This window comes from Ceratotherium simum, chromosome X (genome assembly GCF_057802395.1).
Source record: "Ceratotherium simum simum isolate JZ-2026a chromosome X, ASM5780239v1, whole genome shotgun sequence".
NCBI lineage: Eukaryota > Metazoa > Chordata > Mammalia > Perissodactyla > Rhinocerotidae > Ceratotherium > Ceratotherium simum.
In genome coordinates this window covers 80,618,538-80,635,590 of record NC_141940.1, presented here as the reverse complement: position 1 = coordinate 80,635,590, position 17,053 = coordinate 80,618,538, and the positions used below count along the sequence as shown (strand labels likewise).

At 36.0% G+C, this 17,053-nt stretch overlaps 1 protein-coding gene across 1 annotated transcript in view; it reads left to right on the top strand.

Annotated features, from left to right (window-relative positions):
• Nucleotides 1-16,422, top strand: part of LOC147911906 (endogenous retroviral envelope protein HEMO-like) — a 45,978-nt gene extending 29,556 nt beyond the window's left edge. The window contains exon 4 of the transcript XR_015550475.1: nucleotides 15,909-16,422. The gene's annotated coding sequence lies outside the window, so the exon portion shown is untranslated. The remainder of the gene's footprint in view (nucleotides 1-15,908) is intronic.
• Nucleotides 16,423-17,053: the final 631 nt, after the last annotated feature.

The following is a 17,053-nucleotide window of genomic DNA, read 5'->3' as shown; positions in this document are numbered from 1 at the left end:
CTATGTTCATGTGGGATCTATATATATATATAACTGATTTGCAGTTTCCTCTTCTTGTAATGTCTTTGGTTTTGGCATCAGGGTAATGTTGGCCTCAGTTAATGATTAGAGAAGTATTCACTCTGTTTCAATTTTTTGGACAAGTTAGAGTAGATTTGGTGTTACATGTTTGCTAAAAGTTACCAGTGAATTAATTTGGGCCTGTTGTTTTGTTTATGGGAAAGTTTTTCATTACAATTTTTATTTATTTAATAGCTATAAGGTTATTCATATTATGTATTACTTCTTGAGTAAGTTTTGGTAGTTTCTATTTTTCAGGGACTTTGTCCATTTCATCTAGGTGTCAAATTTATTGCCATAAAGTTTTTCATAGTATTTTCTTAATATCCTTTTTTAATATTGTAAAATATGCTAATATTTACCATCTTAACCATTTTTAAGTGTACAACTCAGTTGCATTAAGTGCGTGCACATTGTCGTGTAATCATTACCACCACCCATGTCCAGAACTTTTTCAGTTTCACAAACTGAAACTTTGTACCCATTAAACAATAACTCCCCATTTTTCCCTCCCCTAGATCCTGAAATCTACCTTTATACTTTCTGAATCTATGAATATTAATACTCTAGGAGCCTCATTTAAGTGAAATAATATGCTATTTGTCCTTTTGTGTCTGAATTGTTTCACTTAGCATAATATTTTCAAGGTTCATCCATGTTGTAGAATGTATCAGAACTTAATTCCTTTTTAAGCCTGAATAACATCCCATTGTATGTATACACCACATCTGTTTATGCATTTGTCTGTCATTGGACATTTGGATTGTTGCTACATCTTGGTTATTGTAAATAATGCTGCTATGAACTTTGCTTTACAAATAACTGTTCAGGTCTCTGCTTTCAATTATTTTGGGGGTATACCCAGAAGTGGAAATGCTAGGTCCTATGATAATTCTGTTTAATTTTTTGAGGAGCGGCCATACTGTTTTCTTGCAGTGGCTGCACCATTTTAAATTCCAGCCAGCAAAACACAAGAGTTCCAATTCCTCTACATTCTTAGCAAAATTTATTATATTTTTTTGATAATAGTCAACTTAATGGCTAATTAGTTGGAAGTGGTATCTCATTTTGGTTTTGATTTGCATTTCCCTGATATTAGTGATGTTAACCATCTTTTCCTGTGCTTATTCATCATCTGTATGTCTTTTTTGGAGAGATGTCTGTTATAGTCCTTCATCCATTTCTGAATTGGGTTGTTTTGTTGTTGTTGTTGAGTTTTAAGTGCCCTTTATTCTAGATATTAACCCCTTATAATGTATATGATTTTCAAATATTTTCTCACAATTACGTCCATTGTGTGGGCTACATTTTCACTTTATTGATAGTCTCTTTTGATTCATAAAAGTTTTTAATTTTGATGAAATTCTATATATCTATTATTTATTTAATTGCTTGTGTTTTTGTGTCATATTCAATAAATCATTGAGAATTCCAATATCATGAAGCTTTCTCTGTGTTTTTCTAAGAGATTTACAGTTTCAGATTTTGCATTTAAGTTTTCTGATGCAATTTGAGTTAATTGTATATGGTATAAGGTAAAAGTCCAGATTCATTCTTTTGTGTGTGTATATCTTTTTTTCCTCACATCATTAATTAAAAACACTGTCCTTTGCCTATTAAATGGCCATGGCATACATGTTGAAAATCATTTGATAATATAGATGAGTGTTTATTCTTGGGCTCTATATTCTATTCCATGGGGCTATATGTCTATCTTTATGCCAGTATCACACTGTTTTGATTACTGTAGATTTGCAATAACTTTTAAAATCAGGAAGGGTGAGACCTCCAATTTTGTTCTTGTTTTTTAAGACCATTATGGCAATTTGGAATCCCTTGAGGTTTCATATAAATTTTATAATGGATTTTTCTATTTCTGCAAAACTTCTCTGGTACTTTGATAGGGATAGCATTAAATCTGTAGATCACTTTGAGTAGTATTAGCATCTTAACAATATTAAATCTTCCAGTACATAAACTCTGAATTTCATTCTATTTATCTTTAATATTTTAAGACTATTTTTTAAGAGCAGTTTTAGGTTGACAACAAAATTGAAAGGCAGGTATAGAGATTTCCCATACACCCACAGATGCATAGCCTCCCCCATTAACATCACTCACCAGAATGGCAGTTTTTACCAAGGATATAACTACATTGATACATCATAATCATCCAAGGTCCATAGTTTACATTACAGTTCACTCTTGGTGTTGTACATTCTATGAGTTTGGACAAATGTATAATGACATATATCCAACATTATAATATCATATAGAGTATTTTCGCTGCTCTAAAATTCCTCTGTGCTCTACCTATTCATCCTTACCCCTCTTATAATCTCTGGCAAGCACTGATCTTTTTTTACTGTCTCCATAGTTTGTCTTTTCTAGAATGTCATATACTTGGAAGGGTAGAGTGTGTAGCATTTTCAGATTGGCTTCTTTAACATAGTAATATGTATTTAAAGTTCCTCCATGTTTTTTCATGGCTTCATAACTCATTTATTTTTAGCACTGAAAAATATTCTACTGTCTGAATGTACCACAGTTTATTTATTCATTCACCTACTGGAGGACATCTTGATTGCCTCCAAGTTTTAGAAATTATGAATAATGCTGCTATAAACATCTGTGTGCATGTTTTAGTGTGGACATAAGTTTTCAACTTTTTTGGGTAAATACCATGGAGCACAATTGGTGGATCATAGGGTAGAGTATGTTTAGTTTGGTAAGAAAGTGACAAACTGTCTTCCAAAGAGGCTGTACCCTTTTGCATTCCCGCTAACAATGTATGAGAGTTCCTGTTACTCCACATTCTCTTCAGCATTTGGTATTGTCAGTGTTGTGGATTTTCGTCATTCTAATAAGTGTTTAGTGGTATCTCATTGTTGTTTTTATTTGTACTTCCATGATGACATTTGCTGTGGACCATCTCTTTATATGCTTATTTGCCCTCTGTATATCTTCTTTGCTGAAATATTTGTTATGGTTTTTTTGCCCATGTCTTAATTGGGTTGTTTGTTTTCTTATTGTTGAGTTTTGAGTGTTCTTTGTATATTCCGGATCACAGCCCTTCATCATATCTGTCTTGCAAATATTTTTTCCCAGTCTGTGGCTTAAAGTCTAATTCTCTTGATATTTGCAGAGCAGAAGTTTTTAATTTTAATAAAGCCCCACTTATCAATTATTGCTTTCATGGGGTTCATCTTTTGTATCATATCCAAAAAGGCATAACTATTTTCTTTAATTTTCTAAAGCATTGTTTCATAGTTTTCAGTATTCAAGTCTTTTGCCTCTGATTAACTTTTTCCTAAGTATTTTAATTTTTGGTAATGGAAATGTTATGAGTGTATAGAAATACAGGGCCGGCCCTGTGGCTTAGCGGTTAAGTGCGCCCACTCCACTGCTGGCGGCCCGGGTTCGGATCCCGGGTGCGCACCGCTTCTCCGGCCAGGGTTTGAATCCCGGGCGTGCACCACTTCCCCGGCCATGCTGAGGCCGCGTCCCACATACAGTAACTAGAAGGATGTGCAGCTATGACATACAACTATCTACTGGGGCTTTGGGGGGAAAAATAAATAAAATCTTACAAAAAAAAGAAATACAACTGACGTTTGTGTATTGATTTTGTATCCTACAATTTTGCTGAATTTATTCATGAGTTTTAACTATTTTTTGTCTGGAATCTTCAGCGTTTTCTACATAAAAAATTATGTCATTTATGAACTAAGATAATTTTATTTCTTTTTATTTCCAATTTGGATGGCTCTTCTTAATGCATATTTTCTCTTTCTAGCACTTCCAATACTGTTGAACTAAAGTGGCAAAAGTAAGCATCTTTGTTTTGATCCTGATCTCAGAGGAAAAGAGTTTAATATTTCAACATTGACTGATGTTAGCTGTGGGTTTTTCATATATGATCTTTATCATGTTGAAATAGTTTCCTTCTATTCCTAGATTGTTGAGTGTTTTTATCATGAAATGGTGTTAAATTTTGTCAAATGTTTTTCTGCACTTATTTCATGTATGATCTTTATCATGTTGAAGTAGTTTCCTTCTATTCCTAGATTGTTGAGTGTTTTTATCATGAAATGGTGTTAAATTTTGTCAAATGTTTTTCTGCACTTATTGAGATGATCATGTGTTTTTATTCCTTCACTTTGTTCATGTGGTGTATTACATTAATTTATTTTCATATGTTGGACCGCCCTAGCATTACAAGAATGAATCCCAATTAGTCGTGGTGTATACCGCTTTTAATATACTGCTGAATTCTGTTTGCCAGTATTTTGTTGAGCATTTATGCATCAATATTTATAAAGGATATTGGTCTGTAATTTCTTTTCTTGTAGTGTTCTTGTCTGACTTTGGTATCAGGGTAATGCTGGCCTCCTAGATTGTATTAGGAAGTATCCCTTAATCTTTAATTTTTTGGAAAGATTTTAAGGTTTTTGGTGTTAACTCTTTTTAAATGTTAGGTAGAAATCACCAGTGATGTCATCTGGTCCAAGGATTTTGTTTCTTGGGAACTTTTTGACTACTGATTAAATTTCCTTACTTGTAGGTCTGTTCAAATTTTTTATTTCTTCTGAGTCAGTTTAAGTAATCTGTGTGCTTTTGGAAATTTGTTAATTTCATCTAGATTATTCAATTTGTGTACAATTGTTCATAGTACTAATTTATAATCTTTTTTATTTCTGTAAAATTGTTAGCATAGTCTACCTTTTCATTTCCTATTCTAGCAATTTTACTCTTTTCTCTTTATTCTTAGTCAATCTAGCTACATGTCTGTATTTTTTTTTTTGATCTAAGATCCAATTTTTGGTTTCATTTTTTCTATTGTTTTCATATTCTTTGTTTTATTTACCTCTGCTCTAGTCTTTATTTTTCCCTTCCTTTTAGTAGCTTTGAATTTATTTTTGTCTTGTTCCTTGGTGTGTAAATTTGGCTTGTGGATTTGAGATCATTCTTCTTTTTAAAATTTGTTCAAAGTTAAAAATTACCCTCTTAGCAATCCTTTCTCTGAATCTCATCGGTTATGGTCTTTTCTCAGTTTCANTTGTTTTAAGGTATTTTCTTTTTTTTTTTTTTTTTTAAAGATTTTATTTATTCAGTTTTTCCCCCCAAAGACCCAGTAGATAGTTGTATGTCATAGGTTCACATCCTTCTAGTTGCTGTACGTGGGACTCGGCCTCACGTTGGACGGAGAAGTGGTGCCTCGGGGTGTGCCCGGGATCCGAACCCGGGCCGCCAGCATCAGAGCGCGCGCACTTAACCGCTAAGCCACGGAGCCGGCCCTTAAGGTATTTTCTATTTTCCCTTGTGGTTTCTTTTTTGTCACAGTGGTTGCTTAAGAGTATCTTATTTAGTATCTACATATTTGTGACTTCTAGTTTCATTAGTCTGTAAAGAGAATAGATACTTTGTATGACTTCAATATTTTAAAATTTATTAAGACTTGTGTGGCCTAAAATATAGTATACCTTGGAGAATGTTGCATATGGACTTGAGAAGACTGTTTCTTCTATTTTTACCTGGAGTGTTCTGTGAATGCATTTAGGTTCAATTGGTTTATAATTTTTTTCAAGTTCTGTATTTCCTTATGGATCATCTATCTGATTGTTCTATCTGTGTACTTGCCATAAACTGAAAATAAATGGTCTTAAGTTACTATTGTCTATCATCTTTTCATTATAACCTGAAAAATTGATTCCCTCTGTTTTTGTTTATTTTGAAATGTCTTAATTTCTCCAATTTTTTGAAGGACAATTTTGCAAGATAAAGAATTTTAAGTTCACAGTTTTTACTTTTCTTTCTGCAGTTTAAATATATTAAGGTTTCTGTTGAGAAATCAGCTGATATTCTTATTGAGGATCTCTTGTACATGAAAAGTTGCTTCTCTTTTGCTGCTTTCAAGATTCTTTGACTTTGGCTTTTGACAGTTTGATTATAAAACATCTTGGTATGGATCTCTTTGTGTTTATCCTACTTGGAGTTTGACACTTTTTGGATTTTTAAATTCCTGTCTTTCCTCAAATTTTGGAAGCTTTCAGCCACTACTTCTTCAAATAATCCCTCTGTCATTTTCTCTCTCTTCTCCTTTTTGGACTCCTGTAATGTTTATTGTTCTGCTGATGGTGTCCCATAAGTTCCTTAGATACTGTCCACTTTTCTTGATTTTCTTTTTGCTCCTCAGATATGATAATTTCAAATGTCCTCTATTAAAATTAACAAATTCTTTATTCTGCCTATTCATGTCTGCTATTTTACCTCTCCAGTAAATTTTTATTCAATTATTATATTTTTCAGCTCCAGATTTTCTATTTCCTTCCTTTGCATTATTTCTATCTGTTGATATTCTCATTTTACTAATGTATCATTTACATGGTATCTTTTAGTCCTTTATGCATGATTCTCTTTAGTACTTTGAGGCTATTTAAGACTCTTTAAAAGTCTTTGTGCAGTACATCTGATGCCATTATTTTTTCCCTTTAAATGAGTCATAGTTTCCTGTTTCATTGTTAACATGATTAATTTTGTTGATAATTAGATATTTAAGGATCAATTACATACTGAGTAGTCCTCTACCTATTAGTTACACATTCATTAAGACTTTGGATCAGCCCAACTTGAAAGCTTAACTTATTCTCAGGACTTTTCTAAGCATGTGTCTTGTTTGGATCTTCTGTGTGGCTTTTCCAATTCTCCTGTATAAATGGCTGCTTTCTTTTTCTTACTATTTTATTTTTATTTTATTGTGGTCACATTGGTTTATAACATTGTATAAATTTCAGATGTACATCATTATACTTCTATTTCTGCATAGACTACATCATGTTCACCACCCAAATACTAATTATAATCCACCACCACACACATGTGTCTAATCATCTGTTTCACCCTCCTCCCCCCGTATCCCCTCTGGTAACCACCAATCCAATCTCTGTCTCTGTGTGTTTCTTTGTTGTTGTATTTATCTTCTACTTATGAGTGAGATCATACTGTATTGGATCTTCTCCCTCTGACTTACTTCGCTTAGCATAATACCCTCAGTATTCATCCATGATGTCACAAATGGCTGAATTTCATCAGATGTTATGGCTGAGTAGTATTCCATTGTGTATATATACCACATCTTCTTGATCCATTCATCCCTTAATGGGCACTTAGGTTGCTTCCAAGCCTTGGTTATTGTGAATAATGCTGCAATGAAAATAGGGGTGCATGTATCTTTAAGCATTGGTGTTTTCATGTACTTTGGATAAATACCCAGCACTGGAATAGCTGGATTGTAAGGCAATTCTATCCTTAATTTTTTGAGGAATCTCCGTGCTATTTTCCATAGTGGCTGCACCAGTTTGCACTCTCACCATCAGTGTATGAGAGTTCCCTTCTCTCCACATCCTCTCCAACACTTGTTGTTTCCTGTCTTGTTAATTATAGCCATTTTGTTGGGCATGAAGTGATATCTCATTGTAGTTTTAATTTACATTTCCTTGCTAGTTAATGATATGGAACATCTTTTTATTTGCCTGTTGGCCATCTGTAGATCATCTTTGGAGAAATGTCTGTTCAGATCTTTTGTCCATTTATTAATTGTGTTATTAGTTTTGTTGTTTTGAGATGTATGAGTTCTTTATATATTTTGGAGATTAACCCCTTATCAGATATGTGGTTTGCAAATATCTTCTCCCAACTCTTAGGTTGTCTTTTGGTTTTGTTGATGGTTTTCTTTGCTGTGCAGAAGGTTTTTAGTTTGATGTAGTCCTATTTGTTTATTTTTTCTATTGTTTCTCTTGACCAGTCAGAAGTGGTACTTGAAAATATGTTTCAAAGATCAATATTGAAGACCGTACTTCCTATGTTTTCTTCTAGAAGTTACAAGGTTTCAGGTCTCACATTCAAGTCTTTAATCCATTTTGAGTTAATTTTTGTGTATGGTGTAAAGTAATGGTCTACATTCATTCTTTGCATGTGGCTGTCCAGTTTTCCCAATACCAGTTTTTGAGCAGACTTACTTTCTCCATTGTATGTTCTTGGCTCCTTTGTCGAAGATTAGCTCTCCATAGATGTGTGGGTTTATTTCTGGGCTTTCGATTCTATTTCATTGATCTCTATGTCTGTTTTTGTGCCACTACCATGCCGTTTTGGTGACTATAATTTTATAGTATATTTTGAAAGCTGGGCATGTGATCCCAACAGCTTTCTTCTTTTTTTCTCAGGATTCCTTTGGCTATTTGGGGTTTTTTGTTTTCCATATAAATTTTAGAATTCTTTGTTCTATTTCTGTGAAAAATGTTGTTGGAACTTTGATACGGATTGCATTGAATCTATAGATAGCTTTAGGAAGCATGGACTTCTTAACTGTGTTCATTCTTCCAATCCAACAGCCTGAACTATCTCCATTTTTTTTGTGTAATCTTCAATTTCTTTCACAATGTCTTATAGTTTTCTGTGTACAGATCTTTAACCTCTTTGGTTAAGTTTATTCCTAGGTATTTCAGTCCTTTTGTTGCAATTGAAAATGGGATTGTATTGTTAATTTCTCTTTCTGCGGCTTCGTTGTTAGTGTATACAAATGAGACTGACTTTTGTATGTTGGTTTTGTATCCTGAAACTTTACTGTACTCATTTATTATTTATAAAAGATTTTTGGTGGATTTTTTAGGGTTTTCTATATATAAAATCATGTCATCTGCAAATAATGACAATTTCACTTCTTCCTTTCCAATTTGGATTGCTTTTATTTCATTTCTTTTTCTTGCCTGATTGCTCTGTCTAGGACTTACAATACTCTGTTAAATAGGAGTGGTGAGAGTGGGCATCCTTGTCTGGTTCTTGTTCTTATAGGGACAGCTTTCAGTTTTTCACCATTCAGGATGATATTAGCTGTGGGTTTGTCATACATGGCTTTTATTATGTTGAGGTACTCTCCTTCTATACTCATTATATTCAGAGTTTCTATCATAAATGGATGTTGTGTCTTGTCAAATGCTTTCTCTGCATCTTTTGAGATGATCATGTGATTTTTATTCTTCAATTTATTAATGTCGTGTATCACATTGATTGATTTGTGGATGTTGAACCATCCCTGCACCCCTGGAATAAATGGCACCTGATCATGTTGTATGATCTTTTTCATCTATTGTTGTATGCGATTTTCTGGTATTTTGTTGTGGATTTTTGCATTGATGTTCATCAGTGATATTGGGCTGTAATTTTCTTTTTTCATGTTGTCCTTGTCTGGTTTGGTATCAGGGTAATGTTGGCTTTGTAAAATGAGTTAAAAAGATTCCTCTACTCTTCAGTCTTTTAGAAGAGTTTGAGAAGGATAGGTATTAAGTCTTTGAATGTTTGGTAGAATTCACCAGGGAACCCATCTGGTCTTGGACTTTTATTTTTTGTCATGCTTTTGATTATTGTTTTGATCTCCTTACTGGTGATTCGTCTATTCAAATTCTGTATTTCTTCTTTTTTTTTTTTTTTTGTAAGGAGATCAGCCCTGTGCTAACATCTGCCAATCCTCCTCTTTTTTTGCTGAGGAAGACTGGCCCTGGGCTAACATCCGTGCCCATCTTCCTCCACTTTATATGGGACGCCGCCATAGCATGGCTTAGCCAAGTGGTGCATTGGTGCGCACCTGGGATCTGAACCGGTGAAGCCCGGGCCGCCGCAGTGGAGTGCGCGCACTTAACCAGTTGTGCCACCGGGCCGGCCCCTCTCTATTTCTTCTTGATTCAGTTTTGGAAGACTGTACGATTCTAAGAATTTATCCATTTCTTCTCGATTGTCCAATTTGTTGGCATATAGGTTTTCATATTATTCTCTTAAACTCTCTTGTATTTCTGAGGTGTCTGTTGTAATTTCTCTGCTTTCATTTCTGATTTTACTTATTTGATCCTTCTCTCTTTTTTTCTTCTTGAGTCTAGCTAAAAGTTTGTCATTTATCTTTTCAAAGAACCAGCTCTTGGTTTTATTAAATTTTTATATATTTTTTAGTCTCTATTTCATTTATTTCTGCCCTGTGTTTTATTATTTCCATCCTTCTACTAATTTTGGGCTGTGTTTGTTCTTCTTTTTCTGTTTCCTTTAGGTGCACTGTTAGATTGTTTTTTTGAGATTTTTCTTGCTGTTTGAGATAGGCCTGCATCACCATAAACTTCCCTCTTAGAACCGCTTTTGCTGTATCCCATAAATTCTGGCATGTCAAATTTTAATTTTAATTTGTCTCCAGGTATTTTTTGATTTATCCTTTGATTTCTTCATGGACCAAATCGTTGTTCAGTAGCATTTTGTTTAATCTGCACATATCTGTGGCTTTTCTGATTTTCTTCCTATAGTTGATTTCTAGTTTCATACCATTGTGGTCAGAAAAGATGCTTGATATTATTTCAATCTTCTTAAATTTATGGAGACTTGGTTTGAGTCCTAATATGTGATCAGTCCTGGAGAATGTTCCATGTGCAATTGAAAGGAATGTGTATTCTTCGGTTTTTGAATGGAATGTTCTGTATATATCTTCTAAGTCCATCTGTTCTAGTGTGTCATTTAGAGCCAATTTTTCCTTATTGATTTTCTGTTTGGATGATCAATTCATTGGTGTAAATGGAGTGTAAAAGTCCCCTACGATTGTTCTGTCACTGTCTATTTCTTCTTTTATGTCTGTTAATAATTGCTTTATATATTTAGGTGCTCCTATATTGAGTGCATAGATATTTACAAATGTTATATCTTCTTGTTGGATTGTTCCCTTGATTATTATGTAGTTCCCTTCTTTGTCTCTTGTTACAGTTTTTGTTTTAAAGTCTATTTTGTCTGATATTAGTATTGTTACCCCAGCTTTCTTTTCATTGCCATTTGCATGGAATATCTTTTTCCATACCTTCACTTTCAGTTTGTGAGTACATTTGGGTCTGACTTGTGTCTTGTATGGAGCATATTTATGGGCCTTGTATCTTTATCCAATCAGCCACCCTATGCCTTTTAATTGGAGAATTTAGTCCATTGATGTTTAAACTAGCTATTGATAAGTATGTACTTATTGCCAGTTTTTAACTTTTTTTCTTGGTGTTTTAGTAGTTCTTCTCTGTTCCTTTCTTGATCTCTTCCCTTGTGGTTTGATGGCTTTCTTTAGTATTATGTTTGGGATCCTTTCTCTTAGTTTTTTGTGTATTTATTGTAGGTTTTTGGTTTGTGATTACCATGGGGTTCACATATATTAACCTATGTATATAGCAGTTTATATTATGTTGATGGTCTCTTTAGTTTTATCTATATCTGCAAGCTCTACTCTTTTACTCCCCTCTTCCCACATTTTATGTTTTTGTTATCACATCTAACCTTTTTTTTTTGTGCATTTGTATCCATTACTCTCTTATCATGGAAATAGATATTTATCCTATTTTTGCTCTTCTCTTTCGCCTTTAAATAAGTCCCTTTAGCATTTTTTGTAGCAGTGGTTTCTTCATGATAAACTCCTTTAATTTTTGCTTGTCCTGAAACTCTTTACCTCACCTTCTATTCTGAATGATAACCTGGCTTGGTAGAGTATTCTTGGCTGGTAGTTTTTTCCTTTTAGCACTTTAAATATACCATGGCACTCTCTTCTAGCCTGTAAAGTTTCTGCTGAGAAGTCAGCTGATAGCCTTATGGGGTTACCTTTTTATGTAACTTATTGTCTTTGTTTTGCCACTTTTAGGATTCTCTCTTTATCCTTAATTCTTAACAGATTAATTATGATGTGTCTTGATGTGGTCCTCTTTGGGTTTATCTTGTTTGGTGCTCCCTCTGCTTCCACTACCTGGATGTCTGTTTCCTTCCTTAAGTTAGGGAAGTTTTCAACTATTATTTCTTCAAATAGGTTCTATGCCTCCTTTGTCTCTCTCTTCTCCTTCTGGGACACCTGTAACATGGATGTTAGTGCACTTGATGTTGTCCCAGAGGTCATTTAGACTGTCATCAATCTTTTTAACTCGTTTTTCTTTTATCTGTTCAGCTTGGGTGATTCCCTCTAGTTTTTCATCCATTTCAGTGATCTGTTCTTTTGTATTCTCCAATCTACTTTTAAGTCCCTGTAGTGACTTTTTCATTTCTAGTAGTGTAGTCTTCATTTCTCATTGGCTCTTTTTTATATCTTCCATTTCTTTCTTGAGATTCTCACTGAGTTCATCCATTCTTCTCCCAAGATCAGTGAACATCCTTATGACTCTTTGTTTGAACTCTCTGTGGAGTATATTGCTCAGTTCTGTTTCATTTAGTTCCTTTTCTGTGGTTTTTTCCTGTTTCCTTTCTTGGAATGTATTCCTTTGCCTCTGTATTTTTCTTATTTCCCTGTGCTTCTGTCTATGTATTAGGTAGGTCACCTACATCTCCTGATCTTAGGGAGGTGACCTTATATAAGTGATGCCCTATGAGGCCCAGCAGTGTGTTTCCCTCTCATCACCAGATGCAAATATTCCAGGAGTGACCTTGTGTGGCTACGTTGGTCCTTCTGTTGTGGCATGGTTGCTCTTGCCATAGGTGCCCAGGGAGGCTGAGCTGTCCCCCTGGCTGGCTGGTTGTAAGACTCAGCTGTGTGTAGTTGTTGTGGGCCCTTCAGTCTCTTTATTAGGTTTGGGGAGTCCCAGCACAGTTGGCTGCAAGGTCTAATAGCACATTTCTGTTGCAGTTTCTCTATTAAGTTAGTAGTCCCCAGCATGGCTGGTTGTTAGGCTCAGGGGTTTACACTTGCTATAAGCCTCTGGCCCATAAGGCTCTTAGCTCTCTGCGGATTGCAACTGGTTGGGATTGGCCTCAGGCATGGGAACACCCAATTGTTTCAGGCTTTGGAAGGCGGGGCTGATCCCCTATGTGGCAGTTTGAGAAGCACAAGTCTTCTGCAACTGATAAGCCCTGCTGCCCACAAGGCCACACACACAGTCAACACAGTCCTGTCCCATGTCTGTACCTCAACCCCTTGGAGTGGAACTAGTTGCTCCAAGGCTGGAGCCCCATTCACTCCACCAATGCTCCAGACTCTCCACCTACTCCTCATGCATACCCTGCTCCACAGACATGGACCCAGTCACCAGGCTGCAGAAAATCCAGGCAGCTTTCTTAGCAGGGCCACAAGTTGCCCAAGGGCTTGTTGTTGGGTGGGGCCAGTCCCTAGGGTAGGCTACCTGCCTTGGTTGACCTGGATTAAATCAGTGCTCTAGTGGGTGAGGCAGATTCTGGGTTAGCAGGCCACAGGGAGAATTCCAATGGTGTCTGCCAGCATCTGTATCAGCATGCCCACACCAGGTCACAACAATGGCTGCTGCCAATGTCCCAGTCCCTGGAGAGGTCTCACCTCTCACTGAGATGCACCCAGAGCCTATAGGGTGAGTCTCTTTTCACCAAAGGACTGTACACCTTTCTTTCTGGAGACTTTAGCTTACTTTCAAAATGGGTGCATTTGTGCATGGGCCCCTTAAGAGCCAGCTTTAATTTTTTGTGTCCCAGCTTTTCTGGGGATATTCCCCGTTGTGGTTTGTGGCCAGCAAAGCCAGATATTATGACACTCATCTCGGTTGTGTTGGGTCCAAAAATTGCCTATTGCAGGAGCGCTCCCTTGCTCAGTCCCCCACTCCTCCAGGGAAGGCTGAGTACATTTACATTGCTCCCAGGTGCCTGTGAATCATTGTGGTTTGTAATGGTGGCATTTTTTCTCTGCAGAAGGGAGTTTCTGCCTCTTTCACATCAATTAGCATTGTCATTTTTTTTTAGATATATGATCCATCTCAAATTTATTTTTGTGCATAGTGTAAGGTAGGCTTCCAGTTTCTTTTTTTTTTTTTGCATATGTTTATCCAGTTTCAACAGTACCATTTTTTGAAAAGCCTTTTTTTTAAATTGATTTAATAGTTTTTAACATTGTGAAATTTTGGGTTGTACATTTTTGTTTGTCCATCACCATATATATGTCTCCCTTCACCCCTTGTGCCCACCCCCACCCCCATTGTCCCTGGTAACCACAATACAGTTTTCTCTGTACATGTGTTGTTTTATATTCCACATATGAGTGAGATCATCCAGTGTATATCTTTCTCTTTCTGGCTTACTTCACTTAACATAATACCCTCCAAGCCCATCCATGTTGTTGTAAATGGGACGATTTTGTCTTTTTTTATGGCTGAGTAGTATTCCATTGTATAAATATGCCACATTTTCTTGATCTAATCGTCAGTCAAGGGACACTTAGGTTGCTTCCACTTCTTGGCTATGGTGAATAATGCTGCAATGAACATAGGGGTGCATAAGCCTCTTTGGATTGTTGATTTCAGGTGCGTTGGATAGATTCCCAGTAGTGGGATGGCTGGATCATAGGGCATCTCTATTTTTAATTCTTTGAGGAATCTCCATATCGTTTTCCATAGAGGCTGCACTAATTTGCATTCCCACCAGCTGTGTATGAGGGTTCCTGTTTCTCCACATCCTCTCCAACATTTGTTGTTTTTTGTCTTGGTGATTATAGCCATTCTAACAGGCGTGAGGTGGTATCTTAGTGTTGTTTTGATTTGCATTTCCCTGATGATTAGTGATGTTGAGCATCTTTTCATGTGCCTATTGGCCATCTGTATATCTTCCTTGGAGAAGTGTCTGTTCATCTCCTCTGCCCATTTTTTGATCGGGTTGTTTGTTTTTTTGTTGTTCAGTTGTGTGAGTTCTTTATATATTATGGAGATCAATACCTTGTCAGATGTATGTTTTGCAAATATTCTCTCCCAACTGGTGGGTTGTCTATTCATCTTGATTCTGATTTCATTTGTCTTGTAGAAGCTCTTTAATCTTATAAAGAAGTCCCACTTGTTTATTTTTTCTTTAGTTTCCCTAGTCTGGGTAGGCATGTCATCTGAAAAGATTCCTTTATGATCAGTGTCAAATAGTGTGTTGCCTATATTTTCTTCTATGAGTTTCATAGTTTCAAGTCTCACCTTCAGGTCTTTGATCCATTTTGAGTTAATTTTTGTGAATGGCGATAGTAGAAGGTCCACATTCATTGTTTTGCATGTGGCTGTCCAGTTTTCCCAACTCCATTTATTGAAGAGACTTTCCTTTCTCCATTGTATGTTCTTAGCTCCTTTGTCAAAAATTAGCTGTCCGTATATGAGTGGTTTTATTTCTGGGCTTTCAATTCTGTTCCGTTGATCTGTGTGTCTGTTTTTGTACCAGTACCATGCTGTTTTGATTACTATTGCTTTGTAGTATGTTTTGAAGTCAGGAATTGTGATGCCTCCTGCTTTGTTCTTTTTTCCTAGGATTGCTTTAGCTATTCAGGGTCTTTAGTTGCCCCAGTATTGTCATTTTTTGCAGGAGTTCATCTTATCCAGTTTTTAGTTCTCTCTGAGGGGTAATTTTTCCAGGAGTAGTTGTAAGTTTGCTTTGTCCATGGGAAGAGGTGATTTCAGATTCTGCCTATGCCACTAGCATGACTTCTCTCCTCTACATGGCTGCTTTTCAATTTCCCACAGAGTTTACCACAGCTTTTTCTTTGGGCCTTATGTGGTCTATTTTATTGCTCCACCTGTAGTTGCTTGCCCTAGGCATCTGCTGGGAAAAGCCTGAGATCTGAGTTAGAAAAAACAGAGACCAGTCCTTCAGGCAGCCCCAAGTCAGGTTTGAATTTTGCAAATAAGGTCTGCTCTGCTCATTCTAGTTCATGGGGGGGAACTGACAACTTTGTCATCGCCTTTTGCAGAACAAGACACTACGGAGGAAGTGGGGCAAGAACAATCCAAAATGCCATGAAACTTCCTATCATTTTCAATGTGATTTTTTTCTTCTTTGGTCATTTGCCTGATTTCTGTATACCTTTGACTATTTTACAGAGTTTCCACAAAGTTCCTTTTACTTGCTTTTCAATGTTGGAGCTTCTCAATCTACCATTTTGCTGATATCGTCTTCTTAATATCCTTGAAAAAAAGATGGAGTTTCTCACATATAAGGCAGTAAAATGGATCTGGGTGGACATGAAGAGGAGAGGAACAAATTCCTCCTTCAGGATGAACTGTTGAACTCATTAAATTTCTGAAATGCACCTGCAAGTCTTCTCAAGGAAGATCATATTATCAAGACAGAGATTTCATTCCTGTCAAGGTCATTTTCTACAGTCCTAAATTTTAATGGTTTGTTTCAACTGACCCTCACTCCATGACTACCTTGCACTGGAATTTGTTAAAAGACATTACTTTCCTGTTTTTTTTTTTTCTCTTTGCCTTTGTTAGCCATGACTATAAAAATTTCCCTCTCCAAGGGTCAGGACACAATTCAAGTGCTACTTGAATCTGTTTTCCTGGGCTGCAGTCCTAACAAATCCCAAATAAACATTTTTGTTTAAGTCTATCAGAGTCTACTTCATAATTGGTCGATACCATCATCTCATGCAGCAGCAACTAAAACAATTGCCTGTAAACCTTTTTTAGACATGTCCCCAGGGACTAGCTCTAGCATTTAAGTGAGTTCCAAGTCAGGCAAAGCAAAGACAAGCCTTTTGAATAGGGTCTTCCAGGGACCAACAAACTGATTAGATCATGACTACTCTTTGGGAATGTGACTTTGGAAGAATTGCACCACTGTTCTGCTTCCTCTGTTCTTAATAATGTAGCCTGTTATTTTTCCAGACCCCCAAGAGGAGGGGAAACAACGTATGGTAATATCATAAGTTAAAATGCCCCAAAGATTGCTATTCTTACTGAGATTCAGCCATTTTTTCCTTGAATAAGTACTCTCTAGGTTGTGGCACATTTTGGGATAATTTCCAGAGTTCCAAAAATGTTGATCCAGGCAGTTTTCCAAAATTTTTTTCTTGCTTTAAGAGAGGGGTTGATTTTCATAACTTTCAACTCCACCATTTTAACTTACATATATATTATATTATATTAAATTTTATCTTTACACACTTAAATGACTACTCTTTTGCTGTGCTATTGACTTTGCACAAATGTTTCTATGGTTGTGGTTGTTTTAAATTTGC